Source organism: Lagopus leucura, unplaced genomic scaffold, assembly GCF_019238085.1.
Source record: "Lagopus leucura isolate 7727_CA_CO unplaced genomic scaffold, USGS_WTPT01 Super-Scaffold_100028, whole genome shotgun sequence".
NCBI classification, from domain to species: Eukaryota; Metazoa; Chordata; class Aves; order Galliformes; family Phasianidae; genus Lagopus; species Lagopus leucura.
Window position 1 is genome coordinate 4,901,079 of NW_024962279.1, and position 26,516 is coordinate 4,927,594.

The following is a 26,516-nucleotide window of genomic DNA, read 5'->3' on the forward strand; positions in this document are numbered from 1 at the left end:
TGTTCTCCTGCAGGAGCTCAATATATTAAGCATTTTCCCAAAGGACAGCTGTGGTCTTTAATTAACTTTTTTCCCATAGGCCTATAATATACTATTATACAATATTTGGTCAGTACCTTACTTTTCTACTCTTGTGTAGGACTTATTGGTTCTTGTTTCCTGAGGGAGCATTATGAGTGCAGTCAGGAAGAATGCATCAAATGAAAGTTAATTGTGTTTAAGCTGTAAGGGAGAGATTGAACAGCTAAATATGCAGTTTCCTATGCTGCTAATCCATGAAAGCATAGAAAAAAATACTTCAATCACAGAGGACAAAATATAAAATATGTATCTAGCCACAGAAATCTTCATGCTTGATTTTGAAAGTTGTCTACAAGATGATGGAGGTAAGCACATGCCAGTATTTATAGTGCTTACTTCCTCAGGGAAGAAAAAATTCTACATGCAGTTCGAAGGCTGCTATGATCTTGTTATCCCAAATCTGTTGTGCACAGAAGCAAAGATGATGGATGGCATGTAGGAACTTATCCTGTTACATGTTCATCATAAGTCATTACAATGTAGTTGAGAGTCTGTGGGCAGCTTCATGCCAGAGCCTTGTCTGGCATGGGTGCTTTTGGAGGAAACCAAACTGGTCACATCTGAGACTAGATTGAGAGTATCCTTCTGCAGTTATGAGCATTCTAGGATCAGCTCCATGGCTCACTGATGCAAAATTTCATTTTGTGCAAAGACACGAGTTCCCAAGTGGGTGATAACCTGAGAAATAGCAGCTGTTTCAGAGCAGGATTTCCAATAACCTTCTCATTTGAGATGTCCCTATTGCTTAGAAGACATTTTCATTGGAAAAGCTCCAACTGTCAGCAGCAATTTACCCAGCAGGGTTTTGTTAGTTTGTACCCTAATATGTTTAATGGGGCTTTGTGAAACTGGGTCTTCAGAAGTCTGATCTGAGGAAAGGTATTTTTCCTCTGGTTTTGGTTATCCTGTTCCAGACTCCTATTTTTAGGCTTAAAGCTTTATCTGAACTGAAATTTAGTAAAACAAAAAAAGCCTGTGTCAAGACCTGCATGTCTTCTGTCTTAGTTATGTGCCATCTACTCAAAGCAATCTTCTCTAGTATCGAAATTTCAGGACAGCTTTAATTCAGATTTCTTTGAAAGGTAGCAATAGTTTGTTCAGATTTATGAACCAGAGATCAGAGTGAACATGACTTGAGCGTCCGGTTTGTAACGCAGTGAAAATGTGATGCTTGACCAGAAGAGAGAGAGCTTCATTTCCTTCCACTAAATAGAATACAGAGTATGGGAGAATGTGAGAATGGTGAAGGGAAGCCAGACCAAGTGCTTGTGTATGATAATTTGCTTGAAATCTGATTTGAATGTTGTCACAGTCTGTGGTGTGCTCAGACCAGCATCCACTGAATAAGAGCAGCTCAAAGCACTCCTTAACAGTGAGCATGTGTGTTCTTGTAAATCAAAATAATTAACTGGTGTGCTGGGATCTCATCTGCCAAATACACGTGGCAAGCTACATCACCATTGAGGCTTTATTACTTGGATGGCTGTAGCCTCTAGAGATCTTAATTGAGGCTTCATTGCACTGTTCAAGCACTTAATTAAAAAAAAATCATCCCCTGCCCCATGACTTTAGTCTGCTCTCCAGATGTTGCAAATACCTGCATGATCCTACTTCTGCTACTGAGAGTAACTTTGAAGATTAGTGAGATCAGCATAAAATAAAATTCCAGCTTACTGTGAACTCAGTATTTCTCTACTATTTGTTGTAAGGCCAATACTGATGTTGCTGTTTGACCAAGGCAAATGATTACCAAACATCTGTTCACTTGTTAGAATATGATAAACCTTGTCACAGCAGAATCTGAGAAGCTATGCCTGGTGTTCCTACGATTCACTCTGCATTTTATTATCAATACCATGTGACAGCATGTGACTGATGCTACTTCAAAACAGTAGAAGTATCTTTGCCCAGGGATTTTTACAGCCAATCCAGCTAAATAAAAAGCTTTCTGGAAGAGATCTTTGGGAAAAACAAAATAAATCCCCCCTTCTCAGTGTACAGGAGTTCCCACATGCACCTGCTTGCTGCTTTTTGCAGGACTGCATAGATGAAGTACTGAAAAGCACTGGAGCTTTTCTCTCCTCCAGCACAAAGGCTTTTGTTAAGAATGCAGGCACACAGTGCTGTTGTGCTTCACTTGAACTGCTATGCCTCTAATCCCCAAACAAGATTTGGTTGAGACACCCAGGCTCTTTGTACAAAGCATGTATTAGATATCACTTAGAGATGATATTTTAATTGAAATCTACAAAAATGTGCAACTGCATTCCCAGTTGAAAATGAGGAATATATTATTTAACTCATTTGTAAGCACATACACACAAGCTAGTAATTTTCTTTGATAGTTTTTTATTTGATAGGCTTTTCTCTGTTGGGCATTACAGAGACTGTCCTTTTATCAAATTATTTTCATGTTTTTTTTCCACAGCCTAAAAATGAATATAGAATTGATGCTACACTTTTAATCTCGGCAACAATGTATTATAAAAATCTCTCCTGACAGCAGATGACATTAACTGTGATTAAAATAAGTGGCAGAGGTTTGATGATGAGCTGTAAAGGGGTGCTTTTAACTGCCTTCTTAACCTTCATTTCTTTTAACGAGATGTTAGATAAAACTGCTAGATAAAACTTGGTGTCATCAGGACTTAAGCACACAACTTCAGTTGCAAGGAGATAGAGATGATCGCAGCTCATGTTTGTTCATGGAGAGATCTTGGAAGATATTGTAGGGATTTTTATAAAAAATATTGAGTGGGATTGCTTTCCTGTATAGATAAAGGAGATGCCTGCACGACAAGCACAGTTCTGCATGGAGCTGGGAGCGAGGAATAATCATGCATGTTCATTAATTTGTGATAATCTATGATTCGACACTGATTAAATAACCAATCTTATTCAGTCCTTACAAGGAAAGTCAAGTTATCAGCATTATTACATGGTATGTTCACTGAATATATAAGACCAATTCCTACTGAACTTGTACCTTTCTGCCAATCGAAGGTTACATATGCCATAGAAACCGTCACCAAAGGAGCTCCAGTTAGAATGCCATGGCACTTTGCACTGCAGTATCGGGGATGAGAGCAGGTCATCTTTCAGTGTAACTACATGTGATAGATGCATCTGTGAAGTAGTGACTACATATGATTTTTTTCTTCCTTGTATGTACTTAGGATTGAAATATTTCAGATCAATTGGTAGTGGTGGGGAGGTAAAGGCACAGCTGTACATTTTGAACTGTTATCACCTATCCAAGCCTAAAGCAAATTTGTGGTGTTAAGGATTTATTTGGGCTATCCGTAAGCAAACACCTGTCAAAAAGGCAGCTGTTTTGATCAGTCTTCAACATCTGCAGTTTGCTAGTGATCAATATTATGCCAATAGAGATTGATTACTAAATATATTCTTCCCTTCCTGGAGACTGATAGTGCTTCCTGACAGAACACCAGATCTTCAGGGAGTGGTGTGATGCCAAGGCGCAGTTCTGTTAAGTTCCCTTACAAGATGAAGATACACATCATGGTGCAAATGGTACTTGAAGTCTTCCTCTACGTATGGTGCCCATCTGTAGCTAAATATCCCCTGGAGGCTGGCAGTTCAGTTGTTACTCTCTTGATGCAGCGTGTTCCATCTGTCACTGATGCTTCAGTAGTTATTAACTGGCATATCTGAAATAACAAGGATCTGAATCCGTTCTGACCTGTCTAGAACTTGTCAGAACTTTTCGCTTCCTAAATTTAGAACCTACCTGAAAATACTGGTAGTTGAAGAGAGAATCCTCTGCTTGTGAGTTTTTAAAATCTTAGAAAAACAGTGCTCTGAAAGCAACAGGACAGCTACCAGTACATAAGGGTTCATGTATGTGTCTGTGTATGGTGGTCTTTCCCATGATTTTGAATTTCAAGGAGAACTTAAAGCATTTAAATCTCTCATTCTCTCAGCTGATAAAATATGAAGGCACACTGCTGCTTTAGTATAATTCATTCCTCGGTAGACCTCAGGAAGCAGAATAATTACTTTTGAACAGCCTAATTTACAGTCTAATATTTATATAGGACTAATTCTCAAGTAATTAAGGATGTGTTTGTATTGAATTTCCTTTTAAAGAGTAATAACTTAAACCTAAAGAAAACACTGTGAAGTTTCACCCATTCCGAAGTCTGAATGTATTTCATTTTTAAAACTGCCTGTGGATAATACCTTCTGCATGTGAAGTAAGGGAGAAACCTGTGCCTTTTAGATATAGAAGAACACAAGAACACTTATGTTAATGTGCTGTTTATTGAGAATTAAATTTGTTGCAGCTCATGAGAAGCTAGAAAAACTCACTTCTCTGAACATCTCCAGTTCATTCAGTGCCTACATATTTTGCTTCATTTCTGATACCAGTGCAAATGCAAGGTGAGCTGCTGATCTGTGATCACAACAGGAGAGTGAAGGGTTCAGGTTGCATCTCGAATTTTTTGTTCTGGTAATCATCAAGTTCTGTGTAGATGTATGTTCACAGGTCACCAATGCAATTACTTGATTTCTGGCATCAAAAGACATTTCAGAAAGGTGAAATTGCATGGTTTCAAATGGAGTCTTGGAGGAGGAGAATTAGTTAAAAAAAAAAAAAATAAAAAAATAAAAAGGACATTAGAACTGGAATAAACAAAAGTGACACCAGCCATTTGTGCTCCTGCAAAGGCAGAAGAACATCTTTTATCTGTCATGTTTTTCCAGCAGTGGGACAGGAAACATTCAAGTTGTTCACATGCATTGTGTCATCATGGATGTTAAGAGAGTGAAATGAATGGTTTTATTGCCCTTTTCTGTTATCTTAACATTTTTTCCAAGTTATTTCCCACTTATTGCAGGGTTGCATGCCAAAGGTGCTGTGAAACAAAGGGTAGAGTTACTGAGATCGCCAGTATAGCATTTTGAAAAGCTGTGAAACATATCTAATTGTACCCAGCAGCAGGTACTCAGCTACTGTGTGCCTTTTATTGCTTCTGCAACTCTGATCAGGATCTCAACAAAAAAATCAGGCTTTGAACAGTGTCCTTTGAGTTGTAACATCAGTGTGTATATTCCATTAGCTGTGAATTTCTCCTGTACTAAGCTCCTTGTCCAACCTCTTATTTCATTTTCTCAATAGCTGAACTGTTTATTTCTAAAGATAGATTATATAGACCCCTTTTTGCCTTTATCCAGAGATCTGAGTGTTTGTTTACATCTTTTGCACTGTCTTTGAATAATTCTTGTCTTTGAATGTCTTACTACTTTGCCCTCTGCTCTTTGGCAGTCTTCGTTGCACCTTTGTTCTGACCAGGGCAACCATGTGCATGTGTGGCCTCTGCTGTTAATTTTTACTACCTGTGCTAATACCATGTGCTTTGCAGTGGTTTCTTATTGCTTTATGGCAGTTGTAGCTTTTCTTTTCTGGAGTTGTGCCATATTGTTCTTTCTCGTGGGCACAGACTAGTCTGTGTTGTAAGAAGTTCTACCAAGGATGCTCACCTTGTGTTTGAAGTGCCAGCTGTTATGTCTCCTGGTGGCAATTGATTTTGCAAAAATTATCATCTAGAAATATGAAAATAAATTTGCATCTCATTCATCTTTGGAGAAAAATGTGGTGGCTTCTCTTAGTCTAGTGTGTAGATAGTGTGGTAAATCATGTCAGAAAACACGTGTAGTAACACAGATAATTGAGCATAGACTATTGGGTGATATGCCTTGGTCTGAAATCCTCCCATGAACAGCTTTTCTGAATAATGTATCTGTTGTAAGTCACAAGCCTGGAACAGAAATTACCACAAGTTATTTGAAAAGGCCTAATACATGGCAACAGCAGTCCTATAGTTTTTGGCTATATGGATAGATCTCAATATGGCTATAAAGGTATAAAATATCCGTATAGCATCTTTTATTTAAAGACAACTCACATTTGATTCCAACATAGATGTATCTCATAGACAGTGATGCATTTTTGATGCCTGATGCATTACCTTTGTGAGTCCACCATGAGATGTGCATGAATAATACATCTGAAAATTACGGAGATACAGAACTTGATAGAGCATTATGTAAGGATTTTCCTTTGTTTTAGATAACGTACAACATGACCAATTGGTTGGTGCATGAATGTAGAATGAGCAGGGTTTGCTGAGTAAGTTGAAATCATTGCTCTGATTTCCCCCCCCTCCCCCCCCACCCAATGATCCATGAGTATTAAATCTTTCAGTTTAATTATGCTATGAGTTGAAGGGGAAAGTGCACACAAAGAAATTAAATGAAGTCTATGAGGCATTAGTTTTCCATTTGCCATCTGTGAAGGAGCTCTCTTCAAAGTGTTTGTTGAAGTGCCTAGGTATGTGTGCTTGCAAGTGTATGGAGATGTTCAGCAGTAAGCATTCAAAAGCTAACTTTGTTAGATATGATGTGTGAGGCACAGAACAAAAATGCGTGGTGGGCTGCGAAGTACAAAGTTTGGGTCTGGTGCACCTGAGCTGTGGTAATGGGAAATATCACTACACATGCTGTGTGTCCATCTCACTTCAGTGTCTGTACACAAACTGTTGGACAGGGTAGAAGACTCCTCCTAGAGGAAGGGATGCCTGTGTTTGTCTCTCAGAAATATGAACTGAATGTTTGGGTTGCAGGATGGCTCAGATGAGGAGCAAGTCTCTTGAGAATAATTAGTACAACTGAGCAGTGCTCACTGAGTGAGTTCAGTTGAAGAAAACAGAGTTTTTTGGCTGGATATTTGACAAAAACGGAATAGGAGTGTTATGGGCCAGGTCCAGGAAGCTGTCTGCAGAACTCTGACACAAGCCAGTTATTTGAGTTAGGCTGGACTATTGGAGCAGGTGAGGTGTAAACATCATAGCCAAGCCTCCTCTTATTTCCTGTCCCTGCTATTGCACCTGTCTGCAAATGCTTTCAGTGCACGGCTCAGAACTTCTGGACTGGTTGCAATTTTTTGTACATGTTGTTTCAAATGTTGCTAAACATTTATTCATCACATAATCGTATTTTTCTACTGAAAGAGGTTCTAAATGTAAGTGTCTCACTTGCAAGTGCCTCAAGCAGACAAATGTGGCACTTAAACTGTATGGTGATGTTGAAAAGGATTAAGGGGGGGGGGGAGGGGAAGGAATGCACAAAAATAGTCTTAAGTTCTGAATTAAATATGAAGTTTATTTCAACGTTTACTGAAGAGGAATGGTTCCTGTGCTTTAAGTTACGTACGTAACATGCAATGGGTTGAGACTTTTAAACAATTACGTATTTTATGTGAAAAGAGTCACTACGAATAATGCAACTTAAGCTGGCTGAGCTTCTTTCAAGCAATTTTTTTCTACTACCCATTTACTATTCATTACTACATTGTCTGATATCTGTTTCTTGATTTGATCCTGATTTTGGATTTCTCAGTTAAAATTTGGTGCTTTCAGTATGTACAATATGGAGAAGAAATCTACCGACGTTATTTTGGTTAAAATTTATCATTGGTAACGTGGCGTCATTAAGGTTATTATGATTGAAAGTGCTTAAATGGTTTGATAGCCTTTTTTATGCTGCAAGTTGCCCAGTTTGAATGAGAAACGAAGACTGGGCTGTTTAACCTTTGATTTGGTTACTTTATTTGTACTTCATGCCTTCAGAAACTGATGAAACCAATTGCTGTGCAGGACAACATTTAATCCAAAATGAAGTTCTGTGTTATTCTTTGTGAGTGGCTTGAAAACACTTCTGTCTGGATTAGGTCTGGAGTTTGAAGCTGGTTTTCATTTTCAGCCTCTTATGTCCACTTGTGGTACTTCCAGCTTGTATTTTAGGTATTCTTTTGTTTTCCTGCTCTATATAAGTATCCTAATCAAAAATAAATCCTAAAAAAAATCTAAAAGGCAGATCGTAGTTCTCAAAGCATTTGTTACAGCTAAATGGTCATTTTGTGGAACAGCTTTTTAAAGGCTGAAAGGGAATGAGTTTTAAAAGGCTAGAACTCCTTTTTTAGCAAAAATCATTTGATTTTTCAAAATTGTCATAATTCCAAAGATGTCTCCTGCTGAACACAGCAGCAGCGACTGATCAGTGAAATTCAGTAGGGCTGGTTAATGAGTGGTGAAGACAATACAAATGCAAATCTAGTGAACAGTTGCTTTTCACAGTTGGTAGGCTGTGTTGCAGGTGCATTTTCTTAATGAGAGTTAATTTGTCTCGTATTTTAATCTGACAATACGTGGTGTTAGTATGTAGGCCTACTTAAAGAGGTAAAATGAAGGGTTTTGAGGGTTTTTTGTCAGATTGGCATTTGATTTTAGGTAATTTGTGCTGGAATAGCAATGGAGGTTATGTGAAAGTCTTATTACTTAGATTTTTATGAGCCATTTTGATTATTTTGGCAAATCAAAGAAAGGCCAGAACTCCTTTTTCAGTTGCTTTTAAATCCTGAGACTGAGACAAAACTGAAAAGGCTGTCACTGATCGAGATTTAGTCAGGAAGAAACAGGGCCAGAAGTGGATTCAGTACTGCAGAAGGTAATGAAATCTCATAGTACTGTTCTCAGTTATGCATGTATGCTCTCACACAAAGCCACGTTGCTCAAGGAAGCATCACCTGGTGCATGACTTCCCTGGAACTTTCCTATATGGACATGGGAGCGTTTGTTTTCCAAATGGCTACACTTCCAGTGAAAGAAGTGCATCCCCTTTCTGTCAAACAAGCTGTCTGAACTATCCTAAACTGCTTGAATTAACAAAAGCAAGCTTTACGTATTTTTACTTGGCTAATAAAATGTAAGAATAAGTATATTGTCCTGCTAGGAAGCTTACAATCTCCCTAAAACCAGAGGTTTTTGCTTGAATATTAGTGGCCTGATACTTTGAGACCTTAACTTTATGTAAGGTCTCAAAGCTTACTTTTTAAGTCTAAGGAAAAGGAAAAGCTGCACTGGGCATAGGCAAAAGAGAAAGCTGGCTTTTCTGTAGTTGCTCATTAAGCATCATGTGTAAATTATCCATTGTTATCCTACTGTACTTCGTAGCCTTTTAAATCTCATACGCCTCTTGTATCGACTTGTTTTCATCCAGTATGAACTCTCATGAATATGGAATGCTGAAGTATGGGTCAGAAATCAATAACATCCTTTTGAAATATTACCTCTATGTCAGTGACTTCTGCTTCAGGGAATCTAGTTCAATATCCTATCTTACACTCTTATAGATTACTTCTTTAGCTTCCTTATATTTGGAACATGGAAAGGGATATTCCTACTATTGTAAAGTAAATAACATAAAAAAAATCAATGTGTGAAAAAGGACCTTGATATCTCTGGCAGTTGGCAAGGAAATTGGAAGATTTTTCTTTCACTTGAGTTGTGATCCCGGTGAATAATAACTGAAATGCTCCATTACCAAGGTGTTTATACAATAAGCCAGTGACTTCAGTTTGGTCCCTAGAAGATGCTTGCAGAGCAAGAAGCAGAATGGCCTGTGATATCAGAGCCAGGAGTCTCCATGAAGGGGCAAAAAAAAAAAAAAGGGTCAAATGATCTATTTAGCTCTCACACTTCAGGCAGCACTTCTTGTTCAGCAAGATGGTGGCACAGGATTGTATGTTTCCAATGGCGTTTCATGTGTTATTAGCAATTCTGCATCTATACAATCGTGTAAGAATTGCTTTAATAAAAAGCTGCCTATCTCAATCACTGAGTTCACTTTAAAGGTAATTTTTAATAAGAAAGTGGCCATGTAATTGTATGAAGCTAGATTAGAATAATGGTACCATGGGGTAGCTTGTTACATATTGCCTGTGGTGAGCTGTGGTGTTGCAGCAGGATAATGTTGCACAACAAATCAAAATGGAGTAGGTATGTGCCAAGGGTTCTTCCTGATTCATATGGCAGGGATTTTTTTCTGACTTCATTCAGAACCATAATTGAAACCAGTCAAGAAACTGGCTTGTGCACTACCTTTAGCACTTGTCTATGTATGCATATGTATTTCCTTCAGTTGGAGTTGATTAGCATTAGCTGAGGAGTTGTACAGACATACTGTGGCAGGATTTGGGTTGAGATCAATGAATTATTCTACCTCTGGCTGTGGCTCTGATGCACAAGATAGTGGCACATGAGTTATGGTCACTGCTGAGTTGGTGCTGTGTGCAGGCATGGGCTGCAGAGACCATCAGTATCCACCCGAGAAGACAAAAAGAGGCCTCAAGGGCTCCAGGCTGACAGCACATGCCTGCACTTCATGCATTGCCCTCCAGCCTCAGCGCTTTCTGATGAGATTGCACTGCTTTGGTGCAGAGCTAGCTGACTCTGTATAATGCACTTCAATTTGGGATAGATATACCCAATGCTTACCTAAGGAATCAGCAGTTTTACAGAAGCTAGTTTTGTGGACTCCCAGCTACTGTGATAAGTTAATTTATTTTGGTCTGGTCAGGAGAGTGATATACACAAATCTCCCTTCTGAGTGAAATCAAATACAACTCATTACTCTGCAGCATTTGGGATGCTGAAAATTTCAAGAAGCATATCCATCGAAACAAGAGCACAGCTCTGGAATCAGGTTATGATGATGTTTCTACTTCGAGTGGTACTGGATTTCCAAATAAAACAAATGCTATGGTTTTGATTTTAAACAATTGGATGACAAGTGGGTGACTCTTAAGATATCCTCACTTAATTATACCTCATTACTCAAAGCCTCGTATGAGATCTCTCTCACTTGTCATCTACAGATGTAAAATGTTAATGCATTGCATCTGTGTTGCTAATATATGCTTTTGGTGTATTATGTAGGTTGCTCTGATAGTTGTCTTCTGTTTCTTCCCATGGAAATAACAACAAATTTAGCGTGCAATGGCACTATTGGATACAGCAAACAGTTTTCCAACATAATCACCACCATTAGCTGTGCACTTTCACCAGCAATGAGAGAGAAACTGTATGCTGTGCTTGTGAATTAAACAAATAAAAATCTGTACCAGCAGATGTGACCTGCTGTTGCCACTGCTGAAATGAGTTACTGACTGCCTCACTGTGCTGACATCCTCTGGTCACCACAAACCTTCAGCGAGCATCGGCGAATGCCAGCAGGCACCATTTTTGTCACATGTAGGAATTCAGTGGCACACCTTTGCTTCATGTGTACTTTCATGTCAGATGCTGTTCTGTCAGACTGCTCCGCTGCCATCTCTTGCATGGTGTCAAAATTTAACTGAATATTAGTAGGAAGGTTCAACCTCAGCTGCCATACCATCGATACCTGCCTTGACATTGTGGGCAGCATAATAAAGAAGGCATTATGTTCAGATTAGCCCTCATATGTTAAGTGTGTCTATATATATATAATAGATGATGCTTCAGTTCGCGTTTCATGTGACTCATTTTAAGCAATATATTTTCTTTATTCAATTTCTGAAAATCTTATGTATAAATAGTGATTTTTGGTAAAAGTTCTGAGAGCTTATTTGATGTAAGATTGATAACATTGCACACTAAACTGCCCTACTGTTTGTTTAACCATCCTGGTTAAATGTAGAGGTAAGAGTTCTCTTTTAACAAAGATCTGTCTTTCTAAATTACAAACAGCTTAGCTGGTTTTTTACCTTCTCATTTGTAGGAAGCTCAGATGTGGCTTGGTAAACAATGGCAATATTATCTGTAATCAGACACCTGTCCATCCCATTACAACTGTCACTTGTCTCAATTTTTATTCCTTATATGGAAAATGTTGGCACTGCAATGCAAGGGGAAGGGAAAAAAGCCGTGTGCTAATCCTTTTATTAACCCGTTAGTAGGTAAACCAGCCAGCTGATCAAAATATCCTGCTTTGGGAGTCTTCACAAATGCAGGGCCGTGGAGGAAGATATGCAGGTCATATTCTGAAATGAAAGGTAGTTTGGTTTCATCTTTAGTGGTTGAAGTTGTTATAGTCACCATATATTTACAAATAAATATTGCATATTTACAAATGCATCGGCATCTGTATTAGGCTCTTTAAAGTGCAATATCTAAGTACCTGCTTAGGGAGATAGTTTGTGATTTTTAACCTAGTCACTTTCACCCTTAATAGTAGAGCTCTTTATATACAAATCCTGCAGTCTGTATTTCTGCAGCATTTTATTTCCAGTGCTGCTGTAGACTGAAACTTATGAGACTCAGCGCTATTGCTACTTAGGGGCTGTGTACTACATGATTAGCTTTCTTAAAAATGATATTTAATGTTAAGCTGTTTTCCCCTTAATGAAAAATGATTGTTTGGACTCGTGCCAGCCTGAAATACAAAGGCCATTTGTGATAAGGCAATTTCTTCCTCATGAACTTGATTGCTATAGCAATGTATCGGGGTTTCCTCAGGTGCACTCTATTGAGCCATCCAGAAGTTTTCTCTGGCCTGAATTGGGATATATGATCTTTATATGCACTGGGATTTGTGGTTATTTCTAAGCCATTTAAAACAGCTTTTCCTCTTTGAATGCAGTAGGTGCATCTAAGATCATAAATCTAGGTGACAAAACATAAAATTTACATGGAAGGTCTAATTTATCCTCTTCCAACTGATAAAAAAAAAGTGGGATCACTAGTGGGTAGTAAACTCAGATGCAGTATAAAGGTTTTACCTGGAGGTGCTAAATCATCTGACCTATCTATCAAGCTCATAAGGCTGTCTTTGTTAATAACTACAGTGTGGATTGTCTGCCACTGGTCAGGGAGGAGCGTGAGGGAAGGTCAGTATTTGCCAATATTTTTCAGGCCTTCATGGTTCGCTTTTTGTCACTCTGTGATCACACAATTTTTCATTGGGTTATTAGCAAAATACTGGGCAGTGAGGCAGTGTTGCGTGCCTTCAACAATATATAACATTATGTCATATATAGTTACTGTACTGTTATATAATACATAGGTCTGTTTTGTTCCCAACTCTGCAGAAATATGTTAAGGAGTCGTGCTAATAGACAAATTCCCCTCAGTTATAACCAGTGCCACGAGGCAAGTCCATAGCACTTCATGTGTGCAAGCACACAGGTGCCTGTACATGCAGTATGTTGATAAAGGCTATAAACTTGATTCTCAGAAGGTCTTTTTTATATTTCCCACTTTCCACTTCAGATTGAGTTGTAGCATTTTCCCTTGCAATTGTACTGAAATCTTGTCTACAACAGGCTGTTCCCTGCTGAGCCCAGGTTGCCTGTGTAAAAGTAAAGCAGGCAGTGAGCATGTTGTAACTTGAAGGGCTTAGGCAAAGGATGGATTTCATTGAGAGCTTCTTTTGAAAGCTGAAAAATCGATGAACCCTGATACTAAACTTCAGTGTGGCTGAAAAGCAAATTGATGAGCTGAAGTAGAGGCTTTTTTCACCAGATATTTTACACAAAACTTTGTTAAAAGCAGATGTTAAACTCTAAGATTACTGGTCAGGAACTCTGTTCCTTATTAAACAGTGCTGTGTGTTACAGGGTTATATGTTGCATTTTGGCCTGCAGTTGGATTAGAACCAATCAGGAGGTTAATCCAAGCATTTGGAAAAAATGATGCAGAATGACCCATTGAGAAAAAAGCTCTTCTGCATGTTATTACTTGAAAACAAAAAAAGATTGACAGTTGTCAAGATCCTATACTGAGTTTGTCAGTACTTGCTGAGTTCAGGCCTGGATTACCAAAGTAACTCTCAGCGCTGACGTGACTCTGCTCTGCTTGAAATCAAAAGGAGCTGAGGTTACATCAATGCTAAGAGCCTTTTGAGAACCTCACTGCTGAGTTCCTTGTGCCTCTGTCCACCTGTGGGAAAGAGACATTGTGCTATGTAACAGGTGGGCTGCTTGGGAACTTGTGATTGAGCAGTGTGCCACAGAGTAGCATGCCAGTATTGCTGATCATGGTAGCAATCAGAGCAGACGTTGTTCTAGTTTTGGTGCTTCTCAAGGAGATGTATGCAATTATTTTGACTCTCCAAGCAGTGCAGTAAATGTTGTCAGACTGTAGTGGAAATGCTGAGTCGTGGTTTGGAATGGTGACTGAGCACCTGGTGGGAAGGCAGGGTCATCCCAGGGGAGCTCAGGTGCAATGTGCCTGAGTGATGGAAAGGGTAGAGCCAGGATGCACCCCTTCCCAGACCTCATTCAAGGGTTGGCAGTGGAGGCAAGGGGATTTTGCTGGAGGTTCCTGTGTGCCTGTTTGGACTTCAGGGCCACTATGAAAGGGCCAGAAGAAGTGAATGCTATGTCTCTAATTTTACAAAGTTGTGTACTTGAAATATCTTGGGTTTGAGGGGGAAATCACAGAGTCAAGGACTTTTCTGCACGTAAAAGTGTATATTTTTTTTATATATATCAGTGCATTTGAAGCTTCATTTTTTTATATTTCTGCTGTCATTTTTTTTTTTTTTTTTTTTTTTAAGAAATACAAGTAAAATTTGAAATCAGAGAAGATAAGTATAAAGGCTGTTTAACTCAATAGGCAGCTCAGCACTGCACAGCATTTTGCTCTTCTCAGGTGGAATGGAGGAGGGAATAAGAAAGGTAAAAGTGTGAGAGCTCATGGGTTGGTGAGATGGAGAGTTCACTTGCTGAAGCAGAAGCTGCATTCACAAGCAAAGCACAACTGGCAATTTGTTCACCAGGAATTCCCATTGGCAGGCAGGTGTTCAGCTGCTTCTAGGAAAAAGGAGCTCATCATGGGTAATGGTTTCTTTGGAAGACAAATGCCATCACTCTGAATGTCATCTTCCTCACTTCCTCCTTCTTTACTGCAGCTTTTGTTGCTGAGCATGATGCCATATGGTATGGACTGCATCTTCAGTCAGTCTGGGTCCTGGCTGCGTCCCCTCCCAGCTCTTTGTGCACCCCCAGTCTGCTCGTTGGCAGGGCAGCACGAGAAGTAGAAAAATCCTTGGCTCTGCATAAGTGCCACTTGGCAATAACAAAAACATCTGTGTGCTATCACCCTTATTTTCATCAAAAATCCAGAACACAACATCATACAAGCCTCTACAAAGAAAATTAACTTTATCCCAGCTGAAACCATGACAAAAGACTGAAGTAGCTTAGCATCCAATACCATCTCCTTCCTTTTCTTAGTTCCCTTCATCCTTCTGTTTATTTTGGGACAAGAGATGCCTCATGCTGGCTGCTTTTGTGTAATGAATCAAGGAAAAAGAAATGAACACCCACAAAACAATCTGCTGGTGGCAAACCAAGGTGATCGTGTCACTGTGTTATTATCTTGAAAGCAGTCAGTGAAATTGTTCTTGGTAGGATGTTTGATTCATCTGTGGCACCCAGTTGAATTCTGGCCTTTTGCTGATCTGCTGTCCCCTGACAACAACACTGGTGCTACAGATCAGGAACAGGCACACAGTAGCAATGCAAGCCATGGCAGATAGCTTTTCAGGCAGTGTAAGCTGATGGACTCATTGGCCTCCTTTGGCAGTTGAACTGATCAGCATAGTGAGGTTCATAAGCCTGCAAAGGGGACAGACTGCTGTAGGGCTTGCTGGCTGATAGTAATATCCAGAGCTCCATTTTCCTTTGATTTCCTGTTTAAACAGACTGGTATTAGTGTTATAGCTGTGTTTTGTGCCTGGCAGCGCTGCTACGATGAATGATCTGTCAGCATTTTTAGGGAAAGGTGCTAATTTCAGGCAATTACAACTCAGCAATAAAAACCTGCTTCAAGCGGGAATATGAAATACAAATGCTCAGTAGAGGTGTAAATATTTAAGTGTAATCTTTTATAAACAGTAGCTTAGCAATTTAAAAGTGGTTTTATCTTAACTCCTGCGTTTCTACTTCAGAAACTAACTTTTCCTGCTGGCTGTACCGGCACTGAGTATGTTCTGTGGTAAGGATTCAAGTCTGTCTTCAGGGATCTGTTGTCTGGGTTAGCTGAGGAAATCATGGATACCAGCAACACTGCAATAACTAACAATTCAGAGTTAAGGGCTCTTACAGCTTGCACGCTACATGGAATGAATCCCTAACTGTTCTTTTTTTTCACTCTTAGCAAGCAGTTTGTTAGGCTGAGACTTCCATTGCTTCTGCCTACTTTGGGAGTTTGTCATGGGCCTCTTTGCTCACTGTTTTGTTTGCTCTGCTTTCTGCAGGTTGGCAATGCTGACTGTCTTTTCATGTAAAAACTGCAGGTTTTTTTGGTACTTTTTTCTATCTCTTACCATTTTGAAGATAATCTTAAGGTCTTTAATAGACTTATTAAAGTCTAAGAAACTATTAAGAAAGTCTTACACTGTGAAAAGCTAGTGATTACATAGGAGTTTGTCAGATAGAGCCTCAGCAGCTGTCCAGTATGGGTGCTGCAGCTTAAACAGGCTGAGAAATACCCTGGAAGACACTTTCTCCAGCCAGGAGTGTTTTACTCCTTATGTTTTACTCCTTTATGTTTTAAGCATAAGAAATCTTTCCAGCAATTACCTTTATTTCATATTATTAGTTATACCTCAATTTCAAGTGCAGTAAGATTTGAATGAGACTTTGATTATTTGTTATATTGGTGCCATGATTAAAACCATAGAAGGAGCTTATCTTGTAAATAGTGTTACTTCAAAGTGCAGTCTATGGATATTTTAAAGTTTTCAGGCTGTGATGTAGCAATCGATTTTTTTTCTTTGTTTTTTTTTCAGTCACCCAGAATCAAAGGTGCTTTGAATGAGTTAGAGTAACAGTTTCCCTTTGATCTCCTTGGGTAATAACACTGCATAGGAACACACTGCTTGTGCTCTGCTTTACCTGGGCTGTCTGGTAAACCTCACTGGCATGGTGGCAACACTGGGGAGACTTGTGGCTCCCCTCCTGCAGTGTTTAGATTCAGTACAATTTTCCGAGACGTCTCTGTAAGACTTCCTGTAACAGCTTCCAGTTTTGCTGTTGACTGTCTGGGACAACCTCAGAATTGCACAGCAATGTTTCTGTGGTCACGCAGCTTCTGTCAGGCAAGTATCTTCTGAAGAGCCATACATCCCTGGGTAGCTGTCCTAATTTTGATGAGATCACCTGTACAGAAAGAGACTTACGAGGTAACTGGGGTTATGTAGGCTACCCTACATCTCTATGGCCTCTATTAAATTTGGGGTTCAGAAAGTATTGCAACCTTGCCTTTTTTTTTTTTTTTCCTCTCAGAACTGCTTGGAACATTCCTTTCTCTTTACCCTTTCCATGTAAGTAAATCTTGTTCTTGCTGACAGCCGTGGTAATTGCTTTATATAGAATGAAAGTCTTCAATTCTCTTTCTCTATTTTTTTTTTTTATGTTATGCAACCTTCCACAGCTAAGTTTAAAAGGACAGAAAAATTCATGGTGTTTTCAATAAGAGCATGTTTTATGCTTGCCTGCTGCTAAAGCAGAGACAACACTGCCTTGATATGGAAATGTTTGGGACGTAGACCTGTATCTAAGGCAGTAAATGTTTCTTTTATTTCTTATCCCACTTTACTCTGGTTGGTATTAATTTTAAACTTAGCATTTGTAGCAATAAAATAAGCAAAAATCCTGAGGCTTTATTCTCATGTGGTTTTGTGTTTATGAGCCAAGTCCTCAGGCTTCAAGTGAGACTTCGGCCCCTTTTGTTTTCAGAAACAGGTGTGAACTCCACAAATTATATGGAAGCACTAGGACTCCACAGAATTTGGGCTTCAGGCATCATTTGTTACTGGTGAAATTACAGAGAGTGCCCGATGTGGATGGATGGGGCAAATGCGTAAAGTCTTCGTACAAAATTCTGCCTTCCTAGCTGCTCTTATGATACAGGCCAACTGTGTGGTCTCAACGTTGCCTTGTGGCTTTTAACTGTAGCCCCTGTGATGTGTAGCAGCCAAAAACCACGTCTCTGGCCACAGATCCCAGCAAAGAGGATGTGCCCTCAGTGTGTAACTTGAGCTAGGGGAGTGTTATGCTTTGCTTTGTGATGTGCCACATCCTGAATTCTCTGCTTTTCCAGGGTTCTCCATGTTACAAGCAATGTAGCATAAGGTTCAGCTCCACTCATGCTCTTTTCCAATGATTTTCATTTTGAAGTTGGCCTGACTTTCACAGAGTAAACTTGGAGTATATAGAGAAAGCTGTGATATGCCTTCTGCACTTCAGCTCATGGATTGATTCATGTCAAGATTCTAAAGATTTTAAAATTTAAAATCAAATTAAGGAATACGTGGTGCTTGGCAGTGGCACATAGGGTTGGAAAAATGCATTCAATTGTTTAAGTGCTAGACAAATTTTCACAGCCTTTGATTTAATCTCTAGAGCATTGACAGGAAGATTTGGCCCAGTACTTCCCTATTTAGCTGTGCTATTTGGCTACCAGACTGGAACAGAGAACAGCAGGTATTATCATGTTAGTGGAAGGCATCCTACAGCAAGTTCTGTCCTAGGATGAAGCTGAACAATGAAGAAGCAACTATTTCTTGCCTGACTGAAAACAGCTGGTAAAATTGGACTTGCCAGAATGCAAAAATCTCATATTTGTTTCTTAGGAGTAGATGTCAGACTGTGTTCTTCTGCCTGTGAGAATCCCCATGCTGCTTAGTGCTCAGCACATGAAACATCATCCATGGAAAAACTTCTAACCTGCAATGCAGGCATGGCCTTAAGTGCTGTGACTGTCCAGAGAACAGGACCTTCTGAAGCTATGAATGAGACTCATTTCTATGTTTTTCTTCCTCCATTATCTTATTACTTGAGACCCTGTAAATAAACTATACAAGTGCCAATGAACTTGATTTTACTGTCAAAGTTTTCAGGAAACGTTTAGCCAAGATGCTGTTATACGACATCTTGTGTGGATTGGAAAATGTGATGCTTTCCTCTTTCTGCAGTGATATTTCCATTCTGTTCTGTATGATTCAGCTAAGGAAATGCAAGTCTTCTTTCTGATATAACTGTAAAGAGATTTATATGTGGAATAAATATTTGTAAATCTTTTTAAGGGTGCCTGTGTTATTTATGGTTGTTTTAGTTTTGTTTGTATGCCATATTGCTCTCTTCTGTTCAATAGTTTTTACACCATCAAGCTTTTTAATGCATTCAAGCATTAATCACTGCAGCCTGTGCTCAGTTCCCCAGCTCAGGAGCAATCTATTACATTCCAGCATCCACAGCCAAACGATCTAATTTTTGTTGTTTGTTTTAGCCAATGGTTCATAAACCCATGGCTGTTATTGCACTAGTAAAGTTTTGATATATCATACTGATGTGTTTGCCATTTTCCTCTCTCCTATCTTAGAAGTCATGATTAAAATGGGGGCTCTGTCATAGGAAGATATTACATGGAAATTTGTCTGATATTAGACATTTAAACTCATGAATTATAAATCTGTAAATACTGGACCACAAAAGCTGGCTTGACTACACCAAGAGCAATTACTCTGTTTTCAGACTCTACTGCTCCCTGCTTCTCCTGCTCTTTGAACCTCCACTCTTCTTGGCCTGCCACTACTTTTACTTTCCATTCACTCAGAGATTCCCACCCTTTTTGCCACTGCTCATGCTGTTTCAGCCATGGGTATCCCAGCCTTTTTGAACCTCCTGCCCCACTCAACCTTCCACTTTTTTTTTTTTGCCTTCTAACTTTTGCCTCCATTTCCCAATGGCCTCAATTCTCTTCTTGGCCTTTACTCTCCACTGGAGCTTCCATCCTTTTTTGACTTCCACTCCTCATTGTGCCTTGGGAGATTAAAAACACATTCACACTTTTCCTGCTGGCTCCTATAGACCTGCCACTTCTTCAGCCTCTAAGATCTTTTGATTTCATGTATGATTTGAGCCTTCACTCTCATCTGAGTCTCCTCTTTTTCTGTCTCTTTTTCAGTCTCTACTCGCTCTATGGCTCCCACTGCTTAAGGCTTCCACTAGTTTTAAAATTTCATGAAGTGAGCATTTGTGACACAAAATTCTCTCTGTAATTAAAATGTGAATCACCAAGGTGAATTCATTTTTCAGCCTGCATTGCTCAGTGGGGGTTGATCCTGTCCTGAATTTGCATGTATGTGAACTTCTTGAGATGATTAATGGGGTAAAAGTGTGTGTAAATAACAAGGATTTGGAGTTCTGCTTTTCTCAGATGTAGTTGTAAATATCTTCGAGTCTATTTTGATGGTTTCTGGAGAGATTTACTTAGGTGTGTGAAATCAAACTGCTGGGAAAGATAATGCAGTTGTGAAAAGTTTGTCCTTCTTTCCACCAAAAAGTCCTGGTATTACTCCTCACGTGTGGAATAGAGCATACATGCTGCATTAAAGATCTTGTCATGTTGGTTATCCTCTCAGCAGTGAATATGTTGGCTGATAATGGGGTAATCTACAAATAACACATTAAGTACAACTTCTGTGTGAATGAATAACAAAAATGATTCATCAAAAATGCATGAAGACAGATGGCTGTGAAATAAGAAAATAGCAGCTGCTGATTCTCGTACAATTCTTAGGAAAACGTTCTTAGCTGAGGTGCTTGAGACTATTCCAGAAGCAGAGGAGAGTGAGGACAGGAAACCTGAGGTGAGCTTGCCATTTTCTAAGCAGGGTACAAGCAATTGCAACACCGGGCTTGGGATCTGAACTTCAGCTTTTGCAAGATGCTTTCAGATGTGTATTCTCAGATGTTTAAAGCATGTTACACAACATGTGATACTAAAGGAGATTTTTACTGTGACTGGCTTGAAAGCATGTTTCAAAGAGTAGTGTAGAGTAGGATTTCTATAGTCATGGTGTAAAAGCACAGTTTGTCTGTAAGATTTATAACATAAAGTATAAATAAATCAGATTTGCAGTATATATAATAGCTGGATGCAATGAGCCTTTTGACACATTGTTTTAGCAGTCAAAACTTATGAAAAGTTGGTCTGAAAGAAATTGCTTGACAAGGCCAACCCCTAGACCAAGCCCTTCTCAACTGCAGTTAGCATAATGTGTGTTCACCAGGCTTTATTTGCTTGTTTTCCTCTAAATTTCACTGCTGGTAGAAGAGTAATGTCTCCGAATGATTTATTTTCAAGAAAACAAAGACCAGCTGCATCTTTCCTAAATGTACAAACATTTAAAAGAAAGAAAATCCATTTATCTCCAGACACCAGCTTTCCATAGTCCCTTAATTTAGAGGAGTGTCCCTTAAATGGCTGATTAGCTTTGTGTGCTTTATGTGTACTTCAAGAGAAGCAATCTCTTTAAAGTTTGTAGAGATTTGCTATTATCCTTAGTACTTGGTTATTTATTTATATCCTCTTTCTTGTTCACTTCACTTATTGCCAGCCTCTTTCTCATGCTTATGGAGTTGCCAGTGTGTTCAAAGTATTTAAAACTGACTTCATGCTTAATTTCTTTCTGTAAAGCAAGAAAACTGCTTATTTTCCGGCTTTTAAAATCTCGTTCTCCTCAGAACACACCTTCTCCCCTGTTCTCACTGGCTATCTCTTCCCTTTCAGAAGGAGAAGGATCGTGGTGCAATAGTAGCCAGCAAGGCTCGTCTGTGGAGTTCCTCTAAAATCATCAACAAAGCCCTGGAGCTCCTGACAGGGAACTCCCTGCAGCCTGTCCTGCTGCCCTCTGCTAAGTGCCCTCATTGGTTCACAAAGGAAGCAGAAATCTTCCCTCCAGGTGATTATTGGACTTGCCCAGCTCTTCTGAGAGGAGTGTAGCACGTCTCAGCTAGTTACTGGTTGTCACTGTCTTAGTCACCTGCTTCTTTGTGAGGCTACTGACCTGTGTCACTGATGTCTCTGTGCTCTGTTATGTTCTGTAGAAAGCACCATTCTTCAGTGCAAACAGCACAGATACAGAACTGCCTGAACAAGTGGGATTCACTTGAGCTGGCAACTCTTTGTATTTCTTATATCCCAACGAATTTAGGATATAAATACATGTGGTTATCTTGCCTGAGTCATAACATAGTGAAGAAGTCCTGATTCTAATAGGTGTATTTCACTAGTGGATTAAATTGCCCTTCCATTTTGGAGGAGGTGGAATCTTGTGTGGCACAGCAATTGTTTTTGTTTGTTTTTAATAACCAGCTTTAAAGCAATAACAGGCACGTAGCGTCAGGCAGATGTATTCTGGTTTGATTTCAGGCATTACACAAGGGAATAGACTATTTCTGCATCTCCCCCTAGAGCTCTTTAGCAGCTACAGCAGCAATAACAATAACAGTCTGTGTTATTAAAAAGAAAAAAAGCAAATATCGCACAATGATTCCCTTAAGAAGTAGCACAAAGCCATAGGTCCATGGTGAAGGCTCATAGAATGGAGCATCTTTCCTTCCACTGTAAGAACAGTGCATGTAAATAACAACATACAAGTTTTGCACGATTACGAGTTTGGGCGTTCAGGAGAAATAGGTTATCTTTCAGTTCTTTCAGTTATGGAAAAATATCAGGCTTGTGACTACAGAGGTCATCTTCTCTACCCTTGCTAATGTAGCAAAATTAATTCTCTGCTGAGCTTGTTGGAGTAATTGCTGAGAGAACCTTTGGAATTACAGTGTCAGACTAATACCCATCATGGCTACCTGGAAAACTGCAGTGAGTTGTGACGTGGGTCTGGATATGTGTAACCCCGACTGATGGGCTTCGAGGCTTGAGAAAGAGGAATGTTAATAGAGGGAGCAGCTGATGCCTTTTTAATGGGAGAGGGTCAGTGGGCTGGCAGGAGAATCGATGAACTGCCAGTGTAATGCGCTGTGTAGCACTGAGGCAGTGCCATGCACTGTGTTTTAAGAGCATGGTGACTGTTCCCAGGAAAAGGTGCAAGCTCACCTCTTCATGTGAGTCTCAGACTTCCCATATAATGCAGATTTAGCTGGCTCTTCCTTTCCTTTCTTTCTGCATTTCATTTTTTTTTTTTTTTTTTTTTTAATCTAAAATGATTGAAAAAAGAGCCTTTAGGCTCCTCTCTGCTGGAAATCTCAAGAGGATCTATTTTGGATTTGCCAGGTGGTTATTGGGTGTTATGTTTGCACGGCGAGAGGGAAAGCCAAGGTTAAAAGACAAGTTCAGTAGTGGTGCTGGAGGGAAGAATTGCACAAATCTTTTGTGCTCTCAGCATATGTTTGTATGAACGTTTCGTCAGAGCAGAAAAAGCAGAAGTGAATCTTCTCTCTTATCAGATTGGAGGAAGGTGGTAGCATTACAGGAATAAGAGTATGTGACCTTTTTTTTCCCATTCAGAAGCAGATGTGGGGATAAGGCTTGTACTGGAAAATGTAATCCTCTGAACATGTAGCTGGGGAGAAAGGGAGAACACAGCATTACAGTGAATGGAGCCAGGTGCTGTGCCATAGTTTTCTAGTTGTGGCAGACATAAGAATGTCTTCTGATTAAGTTTTAAGCTGTCACCTACATCTCTGTTGCCATCTTATACTTTTTTTTTTTTTTTGCCTTGATTTGCTTGGAAGGCATTGGATTGACTTTCTCTCCTCAGAATTTTTGAGGCAAAAGTTACCTAAGTGTTAAAAGAAACTCTACTTTGCAGTGAATACATGATGGATATGGCTACACTGTCAGCTGAGATCTATGCTAATGGAAAGCATATAAGAAACAAACATGAAGCACGTTAGTGAGCATGGTCAATGGTGGTGCACAGTGGTGTAATTCAATGCTCTTAGAAGGTCTCTCTCTGACTGTATTTCCACTGCTAGACATTTTGCCTTATATGAAAATGCTCCAGAAAATCATGTCCCACCTATAATAGCCAATGTAATTTTTTCAGATTTAGAGGAGAAAAGCCCTCTTTATTCCTTTCTCATTTCACATTCTCCTTGTTCTTCAAAACAAGGCATGAATCAATGACAATAGAAACTGCTACTCTTAGGGCTGTCAATGTTTATAGCTTTGGCTTTAATAGCAAGGACATAAATACATACTTTTCATTACAGTTTTGCTGTTATTTGCTCATCATCCACAGTATCTGATATTACCATAACTCTTTGGTTGAAGCTATTAAAGTTATGGTTTGTAGCTCATATTGGCACGAAGCAGACAGCCATAAAAGTGCATAAAAAAAAGCACACAGATTTAGATACAACTATTAGGCAGTATCAGTCATTCTCTCACTATTCACATAAGAGCAAATCTAATCTTAGTACATTTAACCTTCCTTCCATATCTTTCACGTCTTTGTCCTGCAAAATCTCTTCAACTTAACTTACAGCCATGTTTGCCATTGCAGGTGCAAGAATCTGTTTGACTTTATGGCCAAGTGCTGCTAAGCAAAAACAAGTCTGTTTCTATCAGACAAAAGAAGCAGCTTGACTAGAGCTTAAAGAAAAGATGACTTGAAACTATGGTTACTATGGGCCATTGTGGTGCCCAACAAATTCTGGGCTGTGATAGCAAGGCTCCTCTAGGGCACTTCTTGATGAGGACAATCTCCAATGGAAAATCTTCATAGAGAAGATTTCCATCTCTCTATGATCAGCACTGCCTCAGAAATTCCTCCAGTGGATCGCTGCCCAGTAACTTTTTATCCAGGTTTGGAGGATTACGTGCTGTCAATACTTTGGCCTGTCTACAAGTGAGTGGGTAGAAAGACAATGAAGCAGTAAAACTTGCCTACTAATTAAAGATGGCCAAAGTGAAAATAAAGCCTCAGTTGAAACTTGTCAGGATAGCAAATGTCTGAAGATGGTGACTTAATGGGTATAAATCATTCATCTTCTGGCAGACAAACTTTCCCTTGGCTATGGCTTAAATTACTAACAAGAAATTCTAGATCAAATTCTGGTTTGATTTTAACTTTGCTCAATCTTGAGTTGTTGCTGAGCTGCTCAAGGATATGAACTAATCTTTCTGTCTTACAGGGAGGAACCCACATTCATGTGTCCCTAACCAAACTGCACCATCTTTACTAGGTTTTGAATTAAGGACTCCAAGCTATTTCATACTCTGTGTCAGTTTAAATTTCTGTTCATGCACTGTATCATAGAGTGCAGATTTACAAAGTATATCATCAATGCTCTTTCATCTGTGCCCCTTCAGAACTTTCCAGTCAGATGTTGGCAGAGACTTATTTTTGCTGGATTTTCCCAGCTTTCTGTGAATAATCCAGGCTTATATTTGAATAACCCAATATTAGGATCTGTTTTAGCCTCTAAAATTTCATATGGCTATCAAACAAAATAAAACATCATTTAAAATTATCTTTATACAGATCTAATTGTATTCCTTTCTGAAGAATTAGCGCAGTTAACAGTTCAGAACAGGTTTGATTTATATTTGAAGATGTTCTTTTCTGTAAGCTACTAGGGGCTTGTGGTATCTGCTTCAGAAAAGACCCAGAAGTGAATGCATTTCTCATCCCTCTTTCTAGCAGCTCAATTGCTGCATTGTCATCCAAGCTGATGTCTTAAGACACTGACTGTGGGGTTCTTTTGTCTTATTTGCTTGCGCCATTGTGGTGTGATATTGGAGCAAATTTAGGTTACTTACTGCACAATCTGTTCTTTAATAATGCTGCCTAGATGCCTTTCCAAAGCATCTCTACAAAACACTGTTGTTGCCAGGGTTAGCCCTTGCAAATTCAATCCAGTAATGGTTTAGGAACTTCCTGAGCTGACTGGCTAATCTTCTTAGTCTTCTGTTCATTCCAGCTTGCACTGTAGTTCCTAAGTAATGGTTGTCATCTGGGTACATCACCTGCTTAGTATTATTCATTTTTTCCCATCAAAGCCTTTCTGATTTTGAAATGGCAGTCTTTGTCTGACTGTCTTAGAAGCCAAATCACCTTTACAATGGTTTTGTCATCCCATTACTGAATTTTAATGCTGCTGCTTTTCTTGGGACTTTCAGTCAAATATGTACTGTAAACAATTTGTTGTGCTGTGTGGTAGTAAATGACGCCAACATATTGAGAGGATTTGAGGGTAGAGGCTGAATGCTTCACCTTTTCTAATAATCAGCCCCTGAATCTTAGGATCCCTGTGCCTGCAGTGGGTGACAGGACACTGTCAGTTGAAATCTGTTAAAGTGCATTTACCTGTAATCTGTAGCGTGAATGATCAACATGCAAATTGTTTTCCTTTTATAAAATGCAAAACTGAAGCTTTGTGCTTGCGAGGCAGGCACAGCTGTCCCCAGCCTTTACTCTAAACGTTTTAAGATTCAGAAAAGACTTTCTAGCTACAGAGAAATAGTAAGCAAGACCCATGAAGAGCCTGTGAAAGCTGACATTTCAGACTCAGGTTCTGGATTAGGGCATCCCAGGGGAATCCTGCAGCCTGTGTAGATCAGCTTCTTTTCTAAGTTAAATGCTGTTCTGGCAGAGAGAGGAAGCAATGGTGCCGAGCTCTCCTTGGATTCACCTGCTCTGGAGGCCTTGGCTCTATGACTTGATACACAGCTGCTGTGCTTTGGCATCCCCTTCTTTTCCTATTCCCATCAACAGTGTTACTGCAGAATTTGTATTTCAGTGCCACACAGAGGACATTTGCTTTGAAAGAAACT

The 26,516-nt window shown here is 39.4% G+C and overlaps 1 long non-coding RNA gene across 3 annotated transcripts in view; it reads left to right on the forward strand.

Moving 5' to 3' along the window:
- The window catches only part of LOC122185299, a 37,192-nt gene extending 18,206 nt beyond the window's left edge, over positions 1-18,986 (forward strand). Inside the window, exons 4-5 of one of the 3 annotated variants that reach the window (XR_006180835.1) lie at positions 17,216-17,253; positions 17,669-18,986. This is a non-coding gene — a long non-coding RNA (uncharacterized LOC122185299). The remainder of the gene's footprint in view (positions 1-17,215; positions 17,254-17,668) is intronic. The other 2 variants (XR_006180837.1, XR_006180836.1) reach the window with 2 other exon arrangements.
- Positions 18,987-26,516: the final 7,530 nt, after the last annotated feature.